This window comes from Bison bison, unplaced genomic scaffold (assembly GCF_000754665.1).
Source record: "Bison bison bison isolate TAMUID 2011002044 unplaced genomic scaffold, Bison_UMD1.0 scf7180017864063, whole genome shotgun sequence".
NCBI lineage: Eukaryota > Metazoa > Chordata > Mammalia > Artiodactyla > Bovidae > Bison > Bison bison.
In genome coordinates, this window is record NW_011494635.1 from 2,636,194 (window position 1) to 2,641,989 (window position 5,796).

Here is a 5,796-nt window from a genome sequence, read left to right on the forward strand (position 1 = left end):
ATCTCCATCACTTCATGGGAAATAGATGGGGAAACAGTGGAAACAGTGTCAGACTTTATTTTTTTGGGCTCCAAAATCACTGCAGATGGTGACTGCAGCCATGAAATTAAAAGACGTTTACTCCTTGGAAGGAAAGTTATGTCCAACCTAGATAGCATATTCAAAAGCAGAGACATTACTTTGCCAAAAAAGGTCCGTCTAGTCAAGGCTATGGTTTTTGCTGTGGTCATGTATGGATGTGAGAGTTGCACTGTGAAGAAGGCTGAGCGCCGAAGAATTGCTGATTTTGAACTGTGGTGTTGGAGAAGATTCTTGAGAGTCCCTTGGACTGCAAGGAGGTCCAACCAGTCCATTCTGAAGGAGATCAGCCCTGGGATTTCTTTGGAAGGAATGATGCTAAAGCTGAAACTCCAGTACTTTGGCCACCTCATGCAAAGAGTTGACTCATTGGAAAAGACTCTGATGCTGGGAGGGATTGGGGGCAGGAGGAGAAGGGGACGACAGAGGATGAGATGGCTGGATGGCATCACTGACTTGATGGACGTGAGTCTGAGTGAACTCCCGAAGTTGGTGATGGACAGGGAGGCCTGGCATGCTGCGATTCATGGGGTCGCAAAGAGTCGGACACGACTGAGCGACTGAACTGAACTGACTGAAAATGATGAAGGAGAAAATAGACATCAAAACTGAAGATAAATCAGTATGTTAACTGCCTCTTGCTCAGAAAGCTGCCTGTTAAACAACATTCTTTGAGAAATTCTCCTGGAAGTTTCGGAATTCTTTGTAGAACAGTCACTCAGGGCTTGTATCTTACATACTAGCCTTTACTTTTAAGAATAATGTATTGCCAGTGCTCTCAATGACGTGTCTCCGCAGCCAGACCCTGGGAGTGAGTGGGGCATTTCATACAAGGGAGTTTACCTGGCTACGATGCAGCCCGACATGAACAAGAAGGCAAAGAACGACAGATTCTTGAATGGCAGAGTCCCAGGGGTTTGTGATTTCATATTGTGTCCCAGCAGCACCAGGCTCCAGAGAGTTGGTGAACATGAGATCCAGCTGCAGAGAGAATTGGGCAACCTGCATAGGCCGGTGGCAGGGCTGCCTCGGGCAGCCTCGTTCAACCGGTTCACTGTCAGGTTCCCAGGACCTTCCTCACGTCTGCAGCCCCAGCCTGGCCAGGCCCACTCCACCTACTGCCTGGACATCCAGGAAGCCTCCCCATTAACGTCAGTGCACTCTCAGGCTGACTCTCCCTTCCCCATGCATCTACTACTACCATCTGGGACAACTTAGCCATTGTCTGTTAGGGCCTTTGAAGCTTGATTATAGGAGAAAGGGAAACATCACTTACAACAGAGTAGTCTGCCCTGCTTGGGACAATAGTGCCAACTTCTTCCTTTCTCTCTCTCTCTCTTTTTAAATCCGAATATTTTTAATCATCACGGAGGGCAGTGGAACGGATTCTAGAATTCTTTCTCTTGAATGGAATGAACCTCATGGCTATTTTCTGGTTGCCACAAAAACAATTTTGTGAACACGATCATGTGGATGGAAGATTTATTCCAGTTCTCTCACCCCATTTTCCCTCACTGAGTGCAGAAAGAAGCTGAGACGTGAAAGTGTCAGTTGGATCGTAAATGTGGATGGTATCGTTTTCCCACTTGCTTAGTGCTGGGTCTCCACCCCACCTCCAACACTATTTCCTTGAGAAACAGTCATGGATATAAATAAAGCTTGTTCTCAATGGTTAATTTTCCATGTTCCATTAATAGGATAGGCTTTTTTTAAAAATAAACATCCTTATGATGGTCTATTATGATAGATAGTAGCTATGTTCCTGCAGAATCATTGTTGTGCTCAAACGAACTGAATCTGCACCGTAATGTTAAGTGGTGATGCCAGAAGGCTAGGTTACAAAGTCATATCCATTTTGTGAAGGCTCAGGGCAGGTGCTGGGGGTTAAGAGCAGGTGTTGAGGGCTCAGGGCAGGTGCTGGACTACCTTAGACAGAAGATGCTATTGCTACCAAGCACGATGCCACTCTGTTAAATGGATTCCAAACCTTTTGCTCTAATCAGACCCCCTTTTTTGGAATCACGATAGAATATTAGACTATAGAATTTCAGGCATGTCTAAAATTCCCAAGTTGACTTCAGCTAAGCTTTGTTCACATGGGGTCAAAACAGGCAGGTCAGACGCCTCCCCAACCTGGAAGTGAACATCTTAATGAACTGGATTTCCCTGTTTTTTCCTGCACAAGATGCAGCTGGAGTTTCTAGCACTTATCTAAACCCTCAGTGATGGAGTCTAGGTGTCATCGATCTCTGTCCTCTGTGTCTTGGGGATCTGCCAAGGTGTGAGGGGGTGCCCACCATCCCAGAGACAGGGGTCCCAGAGCTGTTGTGAAGATTTCCACACAAACATGCTCTCTCTGGGCTCAGATAGACTCACTTGAGTGCCTGTCTTCTCTCCTCCAAAACAGCCTTGCCCCTTCCTCCTCCCTCCTTCCTTCTTACCCACAAAGGACTCCTCTTTCTGATCATTAAATTTCTCTGTTTAGATCACAGGCCAGGTTACACCCTTTGGGCCACGAGACAAGGGAGCAAAATTAGTTTTCTTTTCCCCGCCCCCTGTGATGGGCAGGGACACGGGGGTGGTTCCTTACCATCCTGCTTTGAAGTTTCTACTGCCATTTGACTCTCAGTCCCTTTCTCTCCTCACTTGAGCAACCTATGTGACTTACATTCTGTAGAGTTCTGCAGTGTGGAAAATTTATGGCCTTTGCTCACTCAAAACCACAATTTGATGTGTGTAATTTTTCATGTGTTGACTCTGGTCGTTTGAATGGGTGGGCTTGTTATTGCACAGATGGCTGGACCCCTATCCCATGGTTTCTGCAGGTCTTGGATGGAACCCCAGAAGGCACATTTTTAACAGATTCCTGGTGGACTGCAGGATCACGTGGTGAGAACAACTGGGCTAGAACACTCCTGTTCTGAGAACACCTTCATCCTTTGTTGTGATGTGGTAATTTCTTTGATGTGTCCTACTGTCTTGGGGCTCATCTTCTGTTTCAGTGACATTTGGATGGCATGTGGAGGGAAGATGCTGTCGCTGGGGTGTGGAGAGGAGACAGGACAGTTATAGGAGTTGTCAGGGATGTAGTTAGCATGGGGGGCTCAGCAAGGTTGACAAGACTGCAATACCCCTCTCCTCAGAGCCTCCCAGGGAGCTCGGGCAGCAGAGCCATTAGGTAAAAATCGTTAGGAAACATTGACATTGGATCCCCACTCAATGTTTGTTCTACAAACTTGGAATGCTCGCTCCATCCAGAAACCTCAAAATTACTCTGCCATTAACACCTGTGGTGAGTGGCAGGGCTTGCATCACTAAAATGACCGGAGAAACATGCTGCTTCCCTTTGAATGGAAAAGGTATTCAAAGTTCATGAGGCACCAGAGCTCACAGTCCATGAAGCCTCTCTTGCACGCCTCCACTTTCTGCGATGCCTCCACAAATCTCTTTACGGAAGATGCTTTCAATGGCCAAATGTCAACTGTAGGGCTGTGGAAGTCACCAGGAAACAGGGAAGGGAAAGGAGTTTACACTGTTGGCTGAGCATCATGGACACACAACGACATGCTTTATGCATTTTATTCAAGGGATCAGACCACACGGCATTTAAACTCCATCTTTCTGTCAAGTGAGTCAGAGTGGATGGAAAGGATAATCTGTTGGAACGGAAGGGTCAGTGGTTCTGAAAGCAGCTGTTAGTGACTCAGGGCAGCGGGGGTTATGGGCAGCCTGGGGGCTGGGGTCCAACTCCTGGGTCAGTATCAGGACATTGAGAGCTGAACTCTAGAATGCTTTGGACACACCACAGGAGGCCCTGTAGGTCTGGAAATAGCCCCAGTGTGTTTTGGTCACCACCAGAGGACAGGTGGCCATGACCTTGCTCATAATGGGCACCTGGTTTTATTCGGCTCTGATGTCAGCCCTGGATGGTGTTGATAAATCTACTTCCCCGCGCTCGGCAATGGCGCCTCATGTTTTCTTCAAGAATTTGAAAGGTATATTTACCCGTCATGACTTGTTGTACCTCGGAGTTCTTTTAAGGTGCTTTCTAGGGTATATTTTCAATGTCCTTTTGTAATCAAAAGTGGGTCCCGGCTGCTTGCCACTCAAAAGCCAATAAAGAAGCCAGGTTGGGAAAGGGAGTGGGGGTGGGGGAGTGGATGCCTTTCCAAAGGCTGACATCCCCCCAGTCCTGACTGACAATCAGTGGGCAAGAGCTTTTAGGCAGAGGGAGGGGGCTACATGCAGAAACAGCATCGCCATCTCTGATGGTCATCTTGAAATCGGTCCTTGGTGATCTCACCAACGTCATCTTGATTGTTTTAAGTACAGTTAATCTTCCAGCGTCAATTTGTTGCCATTTCTTTAGGCCAATTCTCAGAATTGTGGCAGCTTATGTCCACGGGTACAGTCTGGTCAACATGTAGTTAACTTCTCCACCTGGTGGGGATTTCAGTATCTACAAGACAGCTCACAGGATATGGCTCAGAATATTATCTGTAGCTCTTGAGAAGGACTAAAGGCCCTTGACTTCGCCTAATGACTAAACTACAATTGTTTGATTTCCTGTGGCTGTTTCACTTTGTTTCTGCATACTCTCCCTGCTCTGATGAAACCTGTTCTTTGGCTAAAGTTTTTCCACAGACAAAAGATGCTCTGAGGGCATGGGGGACAAGGACCATAGAGTGCTGCTCTGTTTCACTTTAAAGGAGGTTGGTAAGTGTTACAATAACATCCCCTTTGAATGTGTAGCTATTATTCACTACATGTGGCTACTGTGAAGATGAATAGTAATAATTATTCTAAGAACTTTCCAAAGATTAACTCATTCACTTCTCAGACCAATCTATTGAAGTCAATGCCATTTCTATGCCCTCTTTACAGAAGAGGAAACTGAGGCATCATCTGTAACCTGCCCAGGGTCCTGCAGCTGGTAAGTGATGTAGTTGGAACTGGAAGCTAGGAATTTCAGACCCTGGACTCTCCCTAGCCCTCACCCTCGTTGGGTCTCTCTGCCTACAGGGCTGTCTGTAGCTCCTTCATCAAAATCTCCATGTTTAAACTATAGTGTGAATTCTCTCTCCAGTGGGGACCCTAAGCCCTGCAGCCTCTTTCTCCCCCACCATGTCTGGGCATGGTCTTCTAGCTCGCCAATGGTCACTACACACACAGAACCTGCATCCCAACTTACAGGAACACGAGACAACTTTGAACACATTGGAATTCCAGTGTCAGCTCAAGGGCCCATCAGATTCTTTTATTTTTTTTAATATATAGTTAAAAACTTTTTTAAATTTATTTTTTGGAGGATAATTGCTTTATAATGTTGTGGTGGTCTCTGTTAGTTCAGATGGTAAAGCATCTGTTTGCAATGCAGGAGACCCGGGTTTGATCCTAGGGTCAGGAAGATCCCCTGGAGAATGAAATGGCAATCCACTCCAGTATTCTGGCCTGGAGAATCCTATGGCAGAGGAACCTGGCGGGCTACAGTCAATGGGGTTGCATAGAGTTGGACATAACTTAGAGGCTAACACACAGACAATTGCTTTATAATGTTGTACATCAATGCAAATCAATCATAATTAAATATATATCCCCTCCCCCTTGAACTTCCCTCCCCTGCACTTATTCCAGCCCTCCAGGTCATCACAGAGCACCAGGCTGGGCTCCCTGTGTTATACAGCAGCTTCTCACTAGTTATCTATTTTACATATGATA